Raw genomic sequence first — 21,979 nt, 5'->3', positions numbered from 1 at the left:
GAACAAATCATTCACCATCCCATCAAAGCATCAGAGATATGTCATTTTGACTTTTTAAAAAATATTTGAAGCTTCAGTTTAAAAAACTGTCTTCTCTCCTTTCTTCTACCCTTTCCCTCCAATAAGGCAATTTTGCATGTGAAAACAGTTTCAGACAGCTCTAATCTTGAGAATAGATTTGGCTTTCAGCTGAGTAAAATAGCATAGGCCTAATTTTCTAAAGTGCTAAGTCCCCGTAACTTGAACCAAAGTCAATGGGGGAAGCAGTTGGAAAATCAAGCCCTGTATACAGCTGAGTGGTTTTGATAACTTGAAAAAAACCTCTGTTTATGTAGTTGCCTTGTATGTTTCAGATTTTACGTTCATATTACAGTTTAATAGGTCACATCTTCAAGGCACTTTGGGTCTCCAAATATATTACTGAACCAATATGAACTAAGGATATTATGGATTCCTCAGTCCTGGTGTACAGAAGTGGGGCAAATGCAATTCACAGTAACGACATTTGTTTTTTAAAAGTACACAAATCTGTGAAGCTAACACAGGCTCCAAATCAGTTCAAGAGAAATAAACAGTAATATTCAGTGCTTACATTTTTTCCCTAAATGCTGTTAATAGATATGTTGACTGTGTGCACTCATATATGCATGCATACATCCTACACACACACACGTGTGCGCACACACTCAAAGCAAGTGTTACAGGGAAATAAATATTTGGTCACCACACACTGAAAGGAGTGTCCACTGCAGTGGTATGGAATATAAACTCTATGACATGGGTTACATCTAGCATCTTCGTTGTCCAAGAAGACCAATCATATAACTATTATTTGGTGGGAGGGGAGGGAGCAGTGGAGACAATAGTCTTGCCATGCCCCTGGACAAAGTGTGCGGGGAGCCTAAGTCCATTCTCCAGGAAGAAGCAGGGCCTCTGGCAGAAGGGGTGGGATTGGGGCAGCCAGCTATCAGAACTTCCCAGACCAACGTGCCCTCATCCCTCAGAGCTACCCATGCCACACAGCAGCAGGGGTAGTGGCCAGAAGCCCTAGCTCTTTTGAAACACCAGGTCTGGGAATACTTCCCCTCCTTGACCCTCTTCCCCCATCAGTGGGCCTGGGACCGAGGTAAATAGGCTGAATGGAAGAATGTGCAGGGCATATTTACAATATGTTTGAATCATTTACTCAGTGGCAATCCATTGATAAAATGCTGCTCTCAAATGTCCCAAATCTCCTCATCTTCAGGAGCTAATGGGCAGAGAAGTCGGAAGGGAAGGGAAGTGGCCTCCCCAGTTGGCCTGTGCTAACTGATTTGGGCTGGTGGGGCTCAGGCTGCAGGGCTATGAAACTGCAATGTAAGTGTCTGGTGGGGCTCAGGCTGGAGGGAAGGCCCTGGAGTAGGGGTGAGGAACCTTCTTTGGATCAGGGGCTGCTTGCCCCCAGGCTAGAAGATGTTCTGTGCTCCAGCCCCACTGTGGGATAGTGGGGAGGGGCTGGCACACCAGCACAGGCTCCCAAATGCTGGGGGGCATCCCTTAGTCTTAGGGTCCGGATCCAGGCAAGGTGATGGCTGCAGGTTCCCCACCTGTGCATTAGAGCCTGAGCTTCAGCCTAGGCCAAAATGTCTACATATTGAACCTCTCCAATCTGGCACTCTCTGGTCCATCAACATTCATAGTCAGGCACGATTTTAGTTAGACAGATGTCCACTTATCATTGATGTGGCCAAGTTTCCTATGGATCCATACATTTTGTTTACAGCCACCAGTCTTGGCTCTCAGTGTTCTGTGCTGTTATTTAGCTCTAATTTACCCCTAGATGTCTTCTAAGAACCTAGTAAGCTGTGGAAGTGTTGGTAATGCTGCTAGACATACTGACCTCCTGTGATCTGGCAAAATCTCTGATTCAGCACCAGTTGGGGTCTCAAGTGTGCCGGACTAGAGAGATTCCGGCTGTACAATGAAGTTTTATAGTCCCACAGCTTAAGACCTACAATCCCGAATGAGCTGACACAGCCCAGCTGTGGGGTTTAATTGCAGTGTAGACATAATCTTGCATGCTCCTGTGGCACTAAGGCTGTCAAACTGGTTTAAAAAGCCAACAAGGAAAAATCTGCATACAGCTAGTCATGAGAGCTAAGCAAAAACTTTCAGCAAATAGAAATTAATCAAAATATGCATTTTGAGATGAGCACTAAAACTATTCAGAAATTCAGTTTGTATTTGGCAGTTTCACTCAAAAAATCTGAAAAACAAATTTCTTACTCCCCCACAAACCAGCCATTTTGAAAGGGTTGACTCAAAATGACAACATTCAACTTTTCATTTTGAAAAGGTCATTTCTAAGTATTATTTTGAATCAATATTCAAAATGTTTTGTTGTGACCTGAACAATTCCCCTCTCCTCCCATCCCCCAGATATTTTTCATTCTGGCAGTAAAGGAGAAAAATCAGTTTCAGTTCAAACTTACCCACATTTTTTCCCCATATTTTTCAGTGTGGCCAGTAAACCTTCCTCCCCACCCCAATCAATTATTTGATTAGTTCTATTGGCTGGGCTTCGCTCCCTTCCCAACTCCCTGGTGCAAAACAGAACCTTTCACATGGACCTTTGGTTCAGCTGGAGATCTGAGCCAATGATCTTGCATTTAAATGTTTAGATAAATACATGGATATAAAAATGTTATTTACACATTTTATTGTATTTCCTTGATAAAAAAGTGAAGTAAGTTGGGTAGTGTTTGAGGAGAGAAAAAATGGAAAGAGTGAAAACTGGATGAGAGAGGGAATATACCCAGGTTTTCATTCTCTACTTTGAATACTGCTTAATATACAAGTTTCTCATAGGATTTTTGAGCCTTATATGACTTGAAACAAGTTAGCTTCTAGGTCCTGGAAAAAGACAATAGCCTGAGATTTATCCTCATTTTTTCCCCTCTCCAGTGATTTTTAATTATTAATCTGCTGTTTACTATTTCTCTGTCCCAGTGCAACATCTACTGAAAACACAAAGAAGCAGGCTGGTGAAGAAAAACACAAAGGTTATGTCTACACTTAAACTGCAATAGCAGTACAGATGCACTGCTGCTGCTGTTCCACTGCAGTGCTCCTGAGGAGACACTGACTGCAGTGATGGGTGGAGTTCCAACATCTCTGTAATTAACCCACCTCCCCAAGAGGTTAGGTAGGACATTGAGCTGGACTGTGCCTTTCATCCTGGAAAGGATCAGTTGACTTATCTTGGTGTTAGTTGATAACAGACAATAGAAAAAAGTATTAATCCATTAGCCAATAATGACACCTATCCGTCTCACAGAATTATTTTTAATTTTGTAAAAACTGTGAGGCTGAAGAGTGGCACATAAGAGCTAAGTATTAATCTTGTGTTTATTTTTCATATGGTTAGGTCTTCTGGAGGAAATAGACACATTTGAAAGCATTTGACTCAGATAAAGTCTCATCAAGAAAGAACACCAGAGCCTTCGAAAATGATAAAGTTTCTATATCTCAAGAAGGAATTTTGACTTCATATGACTCATATATAGGAGATCTAATAATGGCTCTTCCTATTTCTGGTAACTGTTTTCCAATACTGACATAAGTCCACTTTGCTTAGGCTCCTGTTTTAAGGATTTAAAATGAAAACTGAATCAAGAAATACATTTCGATTTCTATCACAAAAGTTTCCTCACAACCTTTATAAATATCTTCTAATCTCACAACTTGTTAACTGCAGAGCTAGAACAAGGGTGATTTAAGTGGCTAAACTCACTACATTTCTCACCTAGAATATAAACACAGGATATGATATTCTAAAACCTGCAAATGTTCTCATCTGGATCATCATCTGTACAAGCCTACAAAATAATGGAATTTATTCTTTCATACAAATGAACTTTAACTAAAAAAGCTACATTAAAAATAATCCAGCCCACACTCCTTCTGTTTCTGTTTCCAGTGAATGATGTTCATATGTAAGTGTCAGATAATGAATATGTTGTTTGGTCTTAGTAATGAGATGAGAATGAGCAAAACAGCAGGAGCTTTGTGCTCAGTTTATTACTTTATTATTAGCTTAAAAATGCTATGTTAAAGCCAAAATTTATTTATTTACTTTGGTTGCTTATAATAGTAATGTAGTTAAGCAAACAGCATTCAGACATCAGTCACATGTCATTCAATGTGACTACAGATTCTGAGATGAAGGCTTAAATACTAAGGTTGTTTTAAGCATTTTCTCTAGGAAATACAGTGAGATCATACACCACAAATAGGGCATCAACTCAGTTGTCAGCTTTTGAGAGCTGTATTTTTCATAAGAAATTACTGCCTCATTTATTATGGGCCAGACTGTGTGATAGCCCCTCACAATAATCAATGCCTCACTCCATGACTTTTCCCTTGATTTCCATGTGAGTACTCATAGGTAAAAGTCTGCCCCCCTTGAAGTCAACTCTCATTGTCTTGGATCCCAAGAGAGAAAAATGGAAAATTATGCTTTTAATAAAACTGTGCATTCTGTCTAGAGCTAAGGCAGACGAGCGCGAATAAGCCAGGAAGTACAACAAATGGAGGCAGCAGGAAAATGGGGGAGATAAGGAGCTTCATGAAATACACTGGAATGCAAGTTTTGTCTAGATCCAGAATATCTTTCACATTATTAAGGGAGTCAAATCAGTGAGGTTTGTTGAAATTACAGCAAAATAGGAGGTTGACTCTCCTAAGCACTGTAATGATGAAGATCATGGAATCATAGAAACATAAGACTGGAAGGGACCTTGGTAGGTCATCTAGAGTAGACTAGTCCCCTGCACTAGGGCAAGAATAAGTATTAACTAATCCACCTTTGACAGGTGTGTTTTTCAGAACAGGTTAAACAACCTCCACTGATGGAGATACTACAATCTACCTAGGACATTTTTTCTAATGTTTAAATCAGATGTGAAAGTAACTTAAATTTCTTACAGGCACTATCATATTGCACCCAGGGGTGCTCAAGACAGAGGATTAGAGGAGTTGCAATATGACAGTATCTGTAAAAAATTAAACTGTGGGGTGGAGTGCAGGGGAAAAGGAAGGGATTGGGGTAGGGAGGGACTCAGAACAGGGGGGCTGGGAAGTAGATGAGGAGATGCAGGAGTCAGGGCTGGGGGTGTGAGGAAGGGCTCAGGACAGAGGGTGGTATGTATGTGTAGGGGGGAATACGAGAGCAGGGGTGTGGGGGCACTATTTAATGAGGGCAGCGAGGGTAAAGGCCCCTCCAAGATTCATACCAGAATACTGTTTGCTGTTCCCCTTTATCATTGTTCAGGAGCAACAGGAAAGCACAAAGCATGGATCATTCAATCTGTGCCCTGTCCCAGCCAGGAGGAACAGGAATGCAGGTATGTTGAGCACTTTCCTCTCATTTCCTGACAGTGACAGGAAGCAAGCAGCATCCTGGTACAAATTTTGGGTGGAGATTCACTGCCCCCTTGACCTCTCTAAATGGCATCCTCGGGCAGGGCGAGAGGCCGAAGCAATCCTGGACTGGTAAGAAGGCCCCCAACTGACCCATTTATCCTGCTTGGCTGCCTGCTGCTTAACACAACAGTCTGTGGAAGAGCCCAGGATCCTGTCTGGAAGCTCGTTCTTGTTGGAGCGGTGCACGGGGACACAGAGGCTTACTTTCACTTCTCGCTTCACTACCCGTACAGTTAAGACATTTTTCCTAATGTCTAACTTTGCTACAATTTAAACCTATTATTTATAGTCATAAGAACATAAGAACAGCCAAACTGAGTCAGACCAAAGTTCCATCTAGCCCAGTATCCTGTCTGCTGACAGTGGCCAATACTAGATGCCCCAGAGGGAGGGATCACAACAGGTAATCCTCACGTGATCCCTCACCTGTCACCCACCTCCAGAGAAACAGAGACTAGGGACACCATTCCTACCCAACCTGGTTAATAGCCATTGATGGACCTAACCTCCATGAATCTGTCTAGCTCTTTTTTGAACCCTGTTAAAGTCCTAGCCTTCACCACATCCTCTGGGAAGGAGTTCCACAGGTTGACTATATGCTGCGTGAAGAAAAGTTTCCTTTTGTTTGTTTATATGGATAGAGACAGAAGTGCAAAGTTTGAGAACCACAGATTACAGTAATCTTCCTGGATATAGAAAAAAGCCTGCAATGTGTTATGAAGAGAAGGATTTTTATTTAAAAAGTGGCAACCCTTACTTCAGGAAGAATGTAGAGATGGACATACATTTTCCTAAGCATAAAAATATAAAATATAATTATAAAATCAGGGTAGGAAAAGCCTTTCCATCATGTATTCCATTATAAATGGAACTATACAGGGGAATGTCACTAGCTCTACCTTCTTTATCATGATAAGTGACCTTCCAAAAAAACATGTGTTCAGCATATTTGCTGATGATTGTGCCATATGGACCAAAAGCAGAAATCCTGAAAGTGTCATCCAAAGAATCAACAACGTACTTCACAGGAATGCAAAATGGGGAAACAGATAGGGCTTCAAATTCTCTATTAACAAAACTAAGGAAATGATCTTCATAACACAGAAGATTCAATGAGAGATAAAACTGTATATTTATGACCAGCAGATAAGTATAGTGAAAGTACAAATTCAATGATATTTGATAACAAGCTATCTGAGGGACTGCACTAAAAATGCTATAGATAAGTGCAAAGAAAGAATAAACTTACTTTAAAATATCTCTGGAACTTCCTGGGAAGCAGATAAGGAAAGTGTGATAATGCTATAGAGGACACTAAGCAGGCCTCTTAAGTATGACTATCAGGCCAGCATAAAAAACATCTGAGAAAACAGGACTGTATTCAAGTGTAAGCATTGCTTATAGAATGTGCTGCCTTAATTAGTATGCCTCTGTGTGTTATGAAAGTGATAGTTAGAGAAAAGCTTATCACTCATAGGCTATGTCTACACTACGAGTTTTGCCAGAAGAAGTAATGCAAATGAAGTACAGATTAGCACTTTCTCGTGATTTATTTGCATAATCTCTTCAGATCTGTTTTTGCGCAAAACCTCCCCTTTTGCGCAAGATCCTTATGCCTCAAAAAAGGAGGTATAATGATCTTGTGCAAAAAGGGTTTGTTACACAAAAACAGATCAGAAGAGATTATGCAAATGAAGCGCAAGAAAATGCTAATCCATGTTACATTTGCATTGCCTCTTCCAACAAAACTCGTAGTGTAGACATAGCAGCTACGTTTAGACTACAAGACTCTTTCGAAAGAGGCTTTTTCAAAAGAATCTTTCGAAAAAGCCTCTTTCAAAAGAGAGCATCTAGACTGCAACCACTTCTTTCAAAAAAGCGAGCCACTTTTTCGTAAGAGAGCACCCAGGCTGTCTGGATGCTGTCTTTTGAAATAGCCCTGTTTACATTCAAGAACGCCTTTTTTCGAAAGAGCACTTTTGAAAAAAAGGAATTCTTCCTCGTAAAATGAAGTTTACCATGGTCAAAAAACTGCTGCATTCTTTCAATTTAATTTCAAAAGAATGAGGCGGCAGTCTAGATGCAGGGGAAGATTTTTCGAAAAAAGGCCACTTTTTTTGAAAAAACCCTGTAGTCTAGACACACCCTTAGAGCACATCTACACTTGCTACACCGGAGATCAACATTCTGGCATTTGATTTAGCAAGTCTAGTACAGACCCATAAATCAAACACTGAGGATAGCTCCATCTAGCACCTGTATCCATCACAATTGCAAGGAGTAAAGGAAGCCAACTAGAGCATTTGATCCCATTGGCCTCCTGCTGTGTGGATGCCACTAAGCTCGGCTTAGTGTAGTGTAGACCTGGCCTTAGAATGAAGCAACTAGACTTAAACTTTTGGGCCAAAGCACTGGATAACACTGATTGTTGGGATAACAATATACTGATTGTTGGGAATTAAGTGGAGGACAAAATCCTCAAAAAAATCACATGTAAGTAGGATAAAGAATCTCCATAAGAGGAGAGCATTAAAAGAGGTCAAAATCTATAACTATGGAAAACTATAACAGGAAACTCATATCCACCTTCTCCCATAATAGACATGGAATGATATAGTAAAATAAAGAAAGGGAGAAGAATGATAAAAATACAAGAGATAGCAAATCAAGATATCTGAGATAAGTGGGGACACTATTGTCAAATGGATACTGATGTTTCCAAAGAGGTAGAGTGGGAACTGCTTTCTGAGCGCCTATATTTGGACTCAAGAAAGCCATAAGGCTAACTAATTTTACCTTTCTCTTTACTGCTAACAACTGAATTGGCACAGTCAGGTGTGACCAGAGTACTGGCATGTATCCCAGCTCATGTAGAGACAGTGGAAAGAACTTAGCAGACAAAGATGTAAAAAATGCCATTAATCACGAACAAATTGACTTAGAGATCCCTATAAGCAAAATGGGATTTAAATAATTAGTCAAAAATAAGCTACAGGAGGAATGGCAAGAACTGTGGACACATGAAAGAAAAACAAATTCTGTGACATATTCCCAACAGTTGAAAATGTTGCTATAATTTAATTCTGAGTGAAAGAGCAAAATGACTCATTCAGAATTGTAATAAATCAGTGGATGAAATAGTAATCTATTTGTAATAAATAAACATCAGGATGGATGATGCAAAACATACAAGGGCTAGGAAAAATAGATAATCACTTATTAAACTGTAAGGACACTATCAGTGAAAGGATTGAAAATTCATAAACCTAGAGCAACAACATTTTCTTTGCAACACCTATCCATAATGCAAGGAAAATGGGGCCCAAGTGAAAAAGTTATATTGCAGTTCTGTGAAAGGAGGCAGACTAAGTCATAATCTATCTACGAAGTCCAGTGAAAGGCAGTCTGACCTAATAAGTTAGGGTATGTCTACACTACCCCGCTAGTTCAAACTAGCGGGGTAATGTAGGCATACCGCACTTGCAAATGAAGCCCGGGATTTGAATTTCCCGGGCTTCATTTGCATAAGCGGGGCGCCGCCATTTTTAAATCCCCGCTCGTTCGAACCCCGTGCAGCGCGGCTACACGGGGCACGAACTAGGTAGTTTGAACTAGGCTTCCTAGTTCGAACTACCTTTACTCCTCATTCCACGAGGAGTAACGGTAGTTCGAACTAGGAAGCCTAGTTCGAACTACCTAGTTCGTGCCCCGTGTAGCCGCGCTGCACGGGGTTCGAACGAGCGGGGATTTAAAAATGGCGGCGCCCGCTTTATGCAAATGAAGCCCGGGAAATTCAAATCCCGGGCTTCATTTGCAAGTGCGGTATGCCTACATTACCCTCCTAGTTCGAACTAGGAGAGTAGTGTAGACATACCCTTAGGCTGCTGCATGACAAAACCCAAAAAGAAGACAGAAAGAACTCTGTTGTGTCTCTCTCCTTAGTAAAAAGGCCCGGAGAGAAGCAGATGTATAGTAAGCCCAGTAAAGACTGTAGAAAAGGGTCTGAAGGAAGACCAAGGTAAAAAATAGTCCAGTGAAACAGCAAAGAATGTCAGGGTCCAGACCTTAGCTGCTGGCCATCGGATCACTTGCCTGGAACCAAGAAGAGAGGGAAGACCTGGGATGACCTACTGCCCACTAGAAAAGGTGATAATGAACATCCTGATATAAATGAGAGAAGGACTACTGAATCTGGAATTAAAACTTAGGGAGAAAGCCCTGGAGGTATCACACTGAAGAAGAATTAGAGCACAGAGCTGAGAAAAAGCAAGAAAGAGGCTGGGTAGAGGTAAGTAATTCATTTTTGTCAGAGTTCAATTGATCTGAACTTCTTGCTTACCATGGAAGAGGAGTCTTTCAAGTAATGTGGCAGGAGGATTAAGTCACAAAAAGGGGGACTGTGAAGACATGAAGAAAGAATTGCCTTGCCTGGTGGCAAGGGGGCATGCCAGCAATGAATCGACTTTGCTATAGTTCCTGTACTACTGAATCTCAGCTACCACTTGTATTTCCTTGTACTACAAAGAGACGATCGTTACAATATCTCTGATGCAGCTTCGTGATAATTAAGAATAAATGTGGACTTTTAAATGGTGACCACAGCATTTTTACTTTGATGTTCAGGCTATAGTAATGCATACTCTGAGCCCTGGTCTACACTGGGACTTTATTTTGAAATAACCTCCCTGTGACGTAGTGGGGGTACCTTGCTGGGGCTGCGGGCGACCTCTGCTATCTGTAGCACGACCCAGCAGGGCAGGCAGTGAGTCATTATGCAAAGGGGGCTCCAAACCTGTCTGACCAGCTACCCCCCAGGGAGAGAAACAAAGGAAGGTGGAATGCCGCCCCTGGCTGGGGGGCAGGGCTGGAAGAGAGGGAGTTAGTTTCTGTCAGGGGATCATGGAGGAAGCAGCCTAGGCAACAGGCTGGAATTTAGGGGCCCAGTCTCACCCATCTCAAGGGGGGCTGAGGCATCCTAGGCCTTCCCTGTAACCAGATTACATCTGTGCTGTGCTATATCCTGGAGAGGCAATAAACTCCCTCTGTTCTACTGGCTGGTGGAGTCTGTTCGTGCCATTTCGGGGGTGCAGGAGACGGAAAACCCCAACACGCCGTCACACTTTGATATTCAGGCTACTATAGTAATGCATACTCTGAGCCCTGGTCTACACTGGGACTTTATTTTGAAATAACCCCCCTAAGGTCCAATTTATAAGCAGGGCATCACAATACCAAGTCCATTATTTTGAAATAACAGGCTGCATAATTTGAATTCTGTACACTTGCTTTCATCAGGAATAGCACTAATTCTGAAATAGTTATTTTGAAATAATAGTAGTGTGGACACACTAGTGCCACTATTTTGAAATAATTAGTCTCCAGAGGCTTTTCACTGCTGTAGCTCTGACCACTCTGGCCTCACCAAGCATTTCCACTGTTGTCCTCCTCTTGAGGGGCTCTCAAAGTCTCAGGAAGAAAAAAAAGGTTTCTCACACATGGTCAGCTTCATGAGCCCTGTGCGAAAGACCAGGACCCAAAGCAGATATGAGAAACACCAATGTTCCCTCAGACCCTCTGAAGGCTGCCAGCACGTCTGCTTTTCCCATGGCCTCCACTGCCCAGGGTAGCAGGAGAGCTCCGACTTGGACTGGTGCAGAGATCCTGGACCTCGTCAAGATCTGGGGAAGGAGTACAACCTCCAGGATTGCTGCACCAATGAAAGGAAAGAAGATATCTTTGGCAGGATTGCTGCCAGCCTGGCCAAGAAAGGGCACACTAGGACCCTTGACCAGTGCTGCATGAAAATAAAAGAGCTGCAGGAGACCTACCACAAGGCCAGGGAACAAAGTGGATGCTCTGAGGTGGCACCGCAAACCTGCAGCTGGATACCATCCTGGGAGGGGGGTCCGGTCACCTCCCCCACTGTCTTCGTCGAGTCCAGCCAGGACATGTCTGGTGTCAGCCTGCAGGAGGGTGGGGTGGACGATGATGATGAGGAGGAGGAGGACAGCCATGTGACCTTGCCTGCCAGTCAGGAGCTGCTCCTCACTTTAAGGCTAGTGCCCCCATTGTAGGATGTCTCCCAGGCTTCTGAGGAACCTAGGGAGGGCACTTTAAGTGAGTTCTCTAACTTTTCCTATCTACAAGTGTGAGCAGATGGCAGGTTGCAAGGGGCTGCACACATCTCTCTCAGCCTACCCAGTTTGGGTGGTCGCAGAACGGCCTGTGCACATGGGTGCCCATGGTGTGCCAGTCCAGAGCACTCAACTCCATGACATTATCACCAAGGAACCCCTCAGACCTTCTCAAAAGGTTCCTGGAGAGACCTACCTTAATCCATGATGAGACACCTTCCCACGACAAGCCACCACTAAGGAGTCTGGGACATGGAACCACAGAGCAGTGCTGCACACAGCACAGGGTCATGCCCACACTCAGGCAGCGTCTACTCCCGGTCAAGCACGATGATGCAGAGGAAACTGATATCATTCATGGGAACCTGCTGGGGGGAGGAGAACCAGGGGAACCCAGTAGCACTCTCTCTAGCAAATAGCATCTGTCACTCACACACATTTCCCCCTATGTTCCCCCCTCAAGTAGGCAAGGATAGAAGTTCTCTCTCTGTGGGACACTGCCACTGACAGACCTGGCATGTGCAGGACACAGAAGGAAGCTGAGCTGCCCCTTCTCTACCTCCTGCCCACAGGCTTCTGGCCTGGCTGGTACCTTCCCATGCTGGCTTGTCCCTGGGCCATGGGTGCAGCGATGCTCCCCTGGGACATCTGTGCACCTGCTGGAAAGTGCCCACTGTCTACTGAGACCTTCGCTGTCAGCTCAGAGATTAGGGCTAGGCCTCATACACAGTGTCTCCTGTGATGACTGCCCTTGTAACTTTTCTTCACAGCTGGGACAGCTATGATCTTGGCCTGTCTCCCACCTCCCACACCAACTGCCTGACTGAGCAGGATCCACAGATGGAAATGCACCCTGGAGGAGTTGGTCAGGGAGCAGCTGGCCTGCATGCAGTCCTTCATCCAGGGACTTGAGGAAGAGTGCCAGGAGCGGGCCGCTGACTGGGAGCAGTGTTGGGCTGACTGGGAGGAGCACCAGTCTGACCAGGAGCAGAGAAAGGCTGTCTGGGACAAACTGGCATGCCAGTGCAATGCCATGTTTTCAGTGATGGAGTACATGGCGTAGTGCATGGAATGGGCCACCAGCCACCTCCCAGCCTGCCCAATGGCTTCTCCTTCAAGGCTCCCCAGGAATTACCAGTGCCCCATAACATAGGATGGGGCCTCTAGGGTAGCCAAAGCTTCCAGACTACCTAGAGGCAGGCGCTACTCCCAGCTACATCACTGAGCCGCCATTCCAAGTTATTTTCCCATTCCCTCTCCTGTTATATGTCCCTCAAAGTCCTGTTTTTTCAAAAAATATCTTTATTGTTTGCTCTGCAGGGGCAGGGGGAAGATGGGAAGGGAGAGCAGGTAAAACGAGAGGTAGGGGGATGAAAGGCATAGGTAGGGAATGCAGGGGTCCCTTGTGGAGTGGCACAGGGGAGAGTCTCAGAACTGGCCTTACATAAAACTGTCCTTCAAAGCCTCCCTGATGAGCACAGTCCCTTGCTGTGCTCTCGCGATGACACTAGTGTCCAGCTGTTTGAATTATCTGGCCAGACATTCTGCCTCGGCCACACACTCCCCGGCAGAAAAGTCTCTTCCTTGCTTTCACAAAGGTTGTAGGGCATGCAACAGACCTCTACCACAAAGGGGATATTCTACTTGCTGAGGTCCAGGCAGGTGAGGAGACTCCTGAACCTCCCTTTTAAATGGCCCAACGCACATTGCAGCACCATTCAGCAGCTGCCCAGCCTAGTGTTGAACTCCTTTTTGGTGAGGCCCAGGTTGCCTGTGTAGGGCTTTATGAGCCAGAGGAGCAAGGAGTAGGTTGCGTCACCTGGGTTCTCTGTGGGCATGTCCATCTCTCCAATTCTGATGATGTGGTTGGGAAAAAAGTGCTGGTGTATATCTTTCGGAAGAGGCAGGAGTTCCAGAAGATGCAGGTGTTGTGTGCCTCTTGACCATCCAACATTGATGTTGGTGAAGTGTCTTGTGATCCACGCGGGCCTGCAACACTATGGAGAACCCTTCCTGGTTGGGGTCCAGGATGGAGATGTGAGTGCTGTCTCTGCCCTTCCCCCAGCTGGGCAACCAGTTGGGGTAGGGGCAGCATGTAATTGATAGCCTTGGCTACCATCATGAGCATGGCCCTGACTGTGGATTTTCCCATGATGAACTGGCTTCTAATGGTGCTGTAGCTGTCTCGCGTGGCAAGCTTCCACAGGGTGATGGCCACACATTTCTACAGGGGGATGGTAGGACTCATGCAGGTGTTCTGTCACCTGAGGGCAGTGGTGAGCCATTCGCGGAGCTCCAGGAAGGTGGCCTTCCTCATACGGAAGTTCTGCAGCCTCTGCTGGTCATCCCATCACTGCAGGACTATGCAGTCCACCAGTCTGAACTCGTCTACCTCTGCCAAAAGCAGCGTTCCACAGTGTCCAGGGGATTGAGGGGCATTCACAGCAGCAGGAGAACCAGGACCTCAGTGAGCAGGTCCTGTGGGCCAAACTGGGGTTTGTCCTCTTTGTTCTTGTCCAGCTGGAGCAACATGCAGGCCATTCGGAAGTACTGCGCAGTGAGGCACAGCACGAGTCCCGTGAGCCTGGTACTTCTTTGGTGTGAGTGCTGTGGCGTGAGTGCTGTGGCATCCACATGGGCAACCAGAGCACAAGAAGGCATGTTCCTACTGGGTCTCTTTTCTGAGGGGGGAGGCAGTGGAGAAGTGGCTTGTGAGATACAGCTGTGGAGAGGAGCCCGTGTAAGCATGCATTGCAGCTTGCCGGACCAACCAGCCCCAGGAAGTATCCACTCTCCTGGTGCCCTCCTCAGAGTGTTTCTGGGTCTCTAAGTTGGAGGCAGGCCCTGTTCAGTGTCGAGGCACTATTTCAGACTGATTCAAACTAATTTAGAGGCTGTCCCATAGTGAGGACACATTAATTTGAATTTCTTACATCGAGAGTTTTTAAATTGAACTTGCTAATTTCAAAATGATTTCCTAGTATAGATATGGCTTAAATGACTAGCACACTCAAGCCCAAAACAACTTCAGTATTATCCAGGAAGGTTATCCCACCAACTTTCTGTACCCCTTTCAGATATGTAAGAGCGACTGTGTATCTTAGGTATCTTCATGTAATGGAATGGTTTTTTAAAGTTTATTTCAAAGAGGAAAAGAAAGAAAAGGCAAATTTTATAGCACAGGGTGCGTATTACCAGTGAGTCTTCTGCACATTATGAGCAAATCCTTTCCCCCTAGAAACCTGTATAAGTATGGAGTGGCCTAGATTAGTAGAACATGCAAAGAGGAAAGATTTCGATAGTTCTTATAAGTTTACCCCAGGTGAATCCCATGGCAGACTTCTAGAATGTGCTTTCTGTATCACTGAATGCAGCACTTTGCTAAGGATTAAGGGAAGACAGGAAGGGAGTGGGGGAATGAGCCAGACTGTTAAATCAAGCACTGCACCAATCAGGGATATTAGGAAAATGTAGTACATCACATTTCTAAAATGGATTATGAAGCAGGTTCATGGCTTTAGAAAGGATTCGTCATATCTTCTCTGACTATTTGTTCTGGTTGGTGAGCACAAGATTTGTTCGTAAGAGCTGATATACAGTAGCTCCAGCCAAAGGTCAGATGAGTCATTAAGACAAATGCTGAATCTCCATGGTATGAAGCTGTATGGGTACAGTCACAGACCCTTTGCACAAACATTTGCTCTTAGAATTGGTTCTCAAAACCAAATTAAGTACTCTTTGGCTGTGTCTAGACTGCATCCCTTTTCCGTAAAAGGGATGCAAATTAGACACAGCGCCATTGCAAATGAAATGGGGATTTAAATCCTCCCCGCTTCATTTGCATAAAAATGGCTGCCACTTTTTTCCGGCTCAGAGATTTGCCAGAAAAAAGCGCCAGTCTAGACGTAGATCTTTCGGAAAATAAAGCCTTTTCCTAAAGATCCCTTATCCCTCTTAAAATAAGGAAGCTCCGAGCCGAAAAAAAGTGGCAGCCATTTTTATGCTAATGAAGCAGGGGGGATTTAAATCCCCACTTCATTTGCAATTGCGATGTGTCTAATTTGCATCCCTTTTACGGAAAAGGGATGCAGTCTAGACACAGCCTTCAAATATAATTCTAATCATTTACAAGGAGTCCACCGGAAAGGAAGAAAAGTTAAAGACACATCTGCTTTCCAATCTGAGGGTCATATCACTGTGTAGTGAATTCAGGTTTATTCTAATGCCTTTTTAAATGCATGAAAATATTTTTATAGTAGTTTTGAAAATACAGCCAACAGTGGCAGTGACAGAAAATTCTGACCTTTTAATAGATATTCAGTGTCCTGAAAATCAAAATGATTATTTTCATCAGTGGACTAATGTCCATAGTCGGAAAACTGCCATTGCTTACTAGGCTTGTGTCAAATACTCAGATGGTGTAAATCAACATGGCCTCCAGGGGAGTTATGTCAACATATTCCAGCTGAAGATCTGGAGAGAAGGCCTGGTCCCATTCAGGTACATGAGAAAACTCACATTGCATTCAGTGAGACAGGATTTCATCCCTTGGATTTAATATTATTGTCACAGGTTTTTTAATGTTACAGAGAGAATGAGTGGCGTCGAGTGAGGAGCGAGTTGGGGGAGCTGTGGCACCAGAGTGGGGGAGGATCCCGGCCTCAGTCATTGCACAGGATGGACTTGCTTTGGGGATGAATGACACAGACTCCACTCACCCTTAGCTGGTCACTTTGAGATTAGCTCTTTCTTTTAAGGTTTGATACCCCTTTCTGACACCTCTCTCTCTCTTTCTCTCTCTCTCTCTGGGTGACTCGGAGTGCTCTCCCTTCATGGCTTGGCTCTATCTCCAGGTCACTATAGTCCTTCCCTTCCAGAATATCAAAGTCCCTTGTACATGCTGTCTTTGATAATCTTCCCATCCACTGCCCATATTCTGCCACTTCCCCTTGGCTATTAAGGGACCTGAGACCCATCCAGTTCAGGGACCCTCTAATCCAGTGTTTCTTAAACTGTGTTTCGTGGCACTCTATGGCAGTTGGAGGTGTGCCACGGAGAACAACAGACTTAAAAATGGCCACCCTTAAAGGGGCAGGAGACTTTGTTTTCAATAACTTCTTTTGCTCCCCTCCCCCCCCCCCCCCCGATCCTTTTTTTTTTTTCTCAACAAAAAATCCTTGGTGTTCCTCAAAAAAAAATTATTGTTTGGTGTTCCTCGGTCTTAAAAAATTTAAGAAACACTGTTCTAATCAACAGCTAAGTCTGCATGCTTTGTAGCTTTATTGGCATTTCCCTGAGGTTTTCCCTATACTCTCTCCCTTAGATTTCCCTCTCTACTGCATAGAGGATGGCTACAGGCACTGCAGCCCTTCCTGGTGCTAGCTTCCTCACTTTATACTAGTCCTGCTTGTTCCTTCTCAGCTGGTTCCATCATCATCCAGGAATTAGGCCACCTAATTCACCTTGCCTGTGATCTATGCAAGAGCACCATTTCAGGACGGTAGGTGTGGACAGCAGCTGTGCACTTCGGGATGCAGCTCACTTGTCATCCCATTCCCCAGACTATCAGGAAGTGAGGGGAAAGTACTTGCATTCTGTGCATGCCTCTCATACCTGGCTGGTGAAGGAAGTCGTTGGACCTATCTAATTAATTGGTCCTTCCTCAGCCTCACTAACCCTTTTTAAGCTAGTGTGGCGTGAACATCCCAACACACATAGCAATGTATGTTACATGGCATTATCTGTTTCAATTAGAAACCTTTCTTTCAGTCAGTAATACATTACTGGCCTGATGCAGCTGGTTCTGAGTTCCGTTCCCTCGGCTATCTGTGGCATTCACCCGCTGACTGTGCTTAATTGTATTTGTGGCTGGGAGATTTGTTACAGAGTGGCATCTTCTGTCAGATGTGAGCTCTCACTGTTTTGAACAGCTATTAATTGCCAGATAAGTACGAAACTATTCTTGTTTAGAGATCCTGTTGGGATTGACTGAAGAAGTCATGCTAGACTGAAGGCAGATGTGAAAGGCCCTTTGCAGTAGAATTTTTACCAGTATTCAGCAATTAGTTTTGCATTGAGGAATGTAAAAGATTTCTGTTTTGCAATCTTTATTGTTCAATCCTGATGGCTAAAGTTTCAAGAGTCCAAATCTCATAAAGCATCATCCTTCTCTAAGTTAAATCTATGCCATACATCTTTGTAAATTATACACCTTCAGTTCATCTACTCTAAATGTACTTCCCCTCTTATGAGTGTGGCAGGGCACTGCAATAGAAACCTTAATCAGCTCCTGCCACTCTAGCCTCAGTCAGGGGGAATGAATTTGAATAGCCTGATGAGTGCCTGGTAATGGACCATACCTGCCAGCCTCATTAGCAGGAGTGATAAGGCTGGGAGGAAGCGAGAGGAAAAGAGGATGGGAGTCCCAGACCATAGGGTCAGGGATCCCTAGATTTTGTTGACCAGATGTTGCTGGCAAGAGTAATTCTCAGGTACGACACTGGGTTCTCTGCATACAAAATACGCTGCACAAGTATCTGTCAAACACAAGTAGTTTATTTCTTGACCGTTTTCAGCTGTACCCTTTAACTAAAAGAACAACATAACAGGAAAAGCGGCATCTTACGTCCCTTCTGCAAGCTGGGGACTCCATTTCAGCTGAGGATGAGCTGGAGGTCATCTAGGTTTCCAAGGCACTGGTACCAGAGTCCATCGCTGAAGTCCAAAATGCTATACTGTGGTGCAGCTTTAAATACAGTGTCTCTACCTTGTTTTGCAGTTTGGAAATTTCCAGGGGTTACGTATTGCCTGCTAATGTATGGCTCAGCTGTTAACTATCGATCTGCTACTACTTGTCCTTTGACCTTGTTTACATGATCAGTACATTTGGGTAAACAAGATTATTATACGTTCCTGCCCTTATCTATAACTTGTTCTTGCTACAATGGCACCACCACTTATCTTCAATGGCGTGTATTCCTAGAGGCTTGCTTCTGTCTCATCTGATATAGGGGAAGGAGGGAATGCATGCCTCACCACCCCTATGCTTTGCACATACAAAGTTCTTCCACAATTAACCCCTATCCCAGATCTGTGATAGGCCAAGCTGTTGTAAATATCCTGTATTCAACTGGAAATTGGTGGTTAGATCACAAATAAAGAGCACAGATTTTGCACCAGTCTGAAGAGTCTCTGAGTGTCTGAGGAGAGGGAGGAAAGAGTTGAATCTGGACAAGCATAACACGAATCCCTTTACAGTGACTATGTTGTGACCTCGTCTAGAAACTAAAATGATTTTGGGGGAAAAAAGTTATAGCTGGGACCGGGGTAATGTCTGTTCATTTTATCACAGTACCTAAAAAACGCTTGCTTTTTTATTTAAATATTACCTTGTCATTTCTTTCCAGTCATGACCTTTGTTAGTTTGACATTGTAAGGGAACCAACACTCATTTGTAATTAGAATTACTGTAAAGAAATTGCAAAACATTATTCTGCTGTGACACATTTAAAATAGAATTGTTTTGAGTTAGATGTCCTTATACCATAAATATTCCCCTACAGGTCACATCAGATCATGTATGGTCTGGTTTCATATAGCTGTTTATTTTAGTAAATTTACTATCATTAGGAGACTGCCAAGAAATCTCATCTTCCTTCTCTGACATTGGAGGAGTCTCAACCCAACTAAATAGACAAATATGCTGCATGGTTAAAGGGTTGTCCCTATCTGTATGTAGCAGAGAGAGAAAAATTTCCAAGGAAATAATGTCAGCAATGTTTACATTAGTATGAACGGGGGACCCGACAGATTTTCCAGGACCCTAGGCAAGGGGAGGGAGTGGATCCATGCTGCTTTGGTACGGGCTTCGGGGGGAAGAAGCAGAGCCCTCAGTGCCTCCTGGAGTGCACAGTGCTTCACCTGACCCCAACCTTCAGAACCACCCAGAGTGCACCACCTGATTTAAAGGGCTGGGGCGAGTGGAGATGGCCAGAATCCTGAATCCTTTTGACTCACTGGGCCCCAGGGCAATTGCTCTCTTTTTCCCCCTGTTGATGGACCTGAGAATGAATATTAATATCAGTGATACTAAAGGAGCAACATCTATTAAATAGTGAATGTTACTGGCTTTCTGGCTGGTGTAATTCAAGAATATCTTAAGTGAAGAAAAAAGTTACTTTGTTTCCTCAGAGCTATAATTTGTACAATAGTGGAACCTCACCAAAATGCTAGTCCCTGATTAGAGCACTGCTTTCCCCAGCATACATACATTACATAAAGCACCTGGGTAGACATGCAAGAACACTTTCGCTTTTCCATGCCCAAACAGTAGATGCATTTTTTCACTGTTAATATTTAGGGCATGAGAAAATATTATTGATCATGAACGAGATATTCCATTTATCACTAGACAAAAAAGACATTAAGTTGTATTAAAGAGTGGAAATATGTATCAAAATCAAATGAGAACATGACCAGTTCTTTTGAGTCCTAAACTAGAGCAAGTTTTGGGAAGGTACCATATTCACAATGGTTCTGCTAAAGAAATTAAGTTGTAAACATGCCTCGCCATCTCAGTCTCTAGAGCTGCGTTAGACTATTTTGCTTTGCAGGGGTCCTGAAAGCACTTTATTCTCTTTTGATCATTCAGCTTTGTTCTGAGTTTGTGACATCAACATATCAAGATCCAGTTTTGTAAATGTTTACTACTGGCTCTAGCTCCCATTAAAATCAATAATTTCATTCTCACTAATAAAGTAGTTAAGCATATGTTTAAATGTTTGCAGGATTGAGGTCTAAAAACTCCATAGTAGAATTGAGTAAGAAATAACTTATTTTTACATAACTTTATTTCCAAAACTCATAAAATCACAATTTTTCTGTGGCTGCTACAGAAATACACATCAACTAGATTCACTCAAAGCTAGGTCAGCTCAATCAAAACTATACTTGGGTTAACATGAAGGTTTCATATACCTTAGCCAGTCATTTGATAACCCTTGTCTTAGCTTCCATTTTTTAGCTGCACTCAAGACCATAACCTTTTCATGTGATTTGGGTTTTTTTTTTCCCACAAAAACTGCACATAGACTCTCCTGTCAAATAATAGGACTGAAAGAAATAACTGTATAGAAAAATGAATTTTTCAACATGGATTTCATTTTGAAGAATTAAAGTTAAGAACCTAAAATTACTCCAATTATTTCATGATTTTGCAAAATTTTGAAATCTTGAATATAATTTTCTTCTTTTTTCCTTTTTGTAACTCAGTGCAATATTAACAATGCCCAGTGGGTTTTCTTTCAGTTTTTTTTCTTTTCTCTTTTCTTTTCTCATTTTTTTTCCTTTGCCATTTTAACTGTTCTAAATTGAGGAAGTTTTAAGTTAAAAGTTAGATTGGAAAAAAGAAAGGGCAAGGAAAGAAATACAGGAAACTAGATATTATTCATTCTTTGGCATTCTGTGATGAAAAAGGTGAAAGGACAGGAGAAAGAAAAGAAGATACTGGTGTAGGGCTGGGTTTTCAAAATGAAATTTTTTTCATGTTAATTTAATTTAAATTTTCCTTCACTTTTGTTTTATTTGTTCAGAAATTTCCCTTCAAAGTGTTGAGAGCATTAGTAAAAAGTAACTTTTTCTTATTAATAATTTTTTTCTATAAACCCCATTTTTTCAGGAGAAAAAATATCAGTCAAAAATGCTGATCTCTGGAGTTCACAAAAGAAATAAGAAGAATATGGTCTTTTTCAGTAGAAGACTGACAAATTAATTAGACTCCTACTTATCTACTGTCTTCAGAATTTTAAAGTAATTTTCTTGAGTTCATTTCACTAAATAGTAAGTCTAGTATCCCAAAGTACTTGAAGTTGGTGGGACTGATTGCATGCTTACATATAAGTATGTGTCTAAAGTGTTTTACTGGATCAGGGCCAGTTTGTGAGGTTAATTTGCCAGAAGTTTTTTTTCTTTTTAAATAAAAATTGTAAAATTGACAGTACAAAGGTTTTGCATTGAAATTCAATAGTTCCATTTGTGTGATATCTACCAGTTTGAGTTTAGTGCATTTAACATTTTTTCTGTATGCTCGATCTTTAACACAACTGTAAATAAGATTTTAGTGGTTTAATAGGCAACTCAGGCATTTCTGCTTATAAATGTTAAGATCAGCAGATTGTTGTGATGATCAAGCTGCCGTTAAGGCCTGAATTGTCTCTCAATATGTAATTTATTCCACACATATAGAGCAGCCAGACTTATGGCATGTGACCAAAAAGTATGATTTTAAAAGCTAGAATAGCATGTGCTTGAAACAAGTTGCTGTCAGATAAAGGGAAAATATCAACTTTATGTTTTAATGGCAACATGTGAAATGCATGGATGGT

This window comes from Pelodiscus sinensis, chromosome 1 (genome assembly GCF_052426305.1).
Source record: "Pelodiscus sinensis isolate ZL-2025 chromosome 1, ASM5242630v1, whole genome shotgun sequence".
Taxonomy (NCBI): Eukaryota; Metazoa; Chordata; order Testudines; family Trionychidae; genus Pelodiscus; species Pelodiscus sinensis.
Note: the sequence above shows the minus strand (reverse complement) of the source record.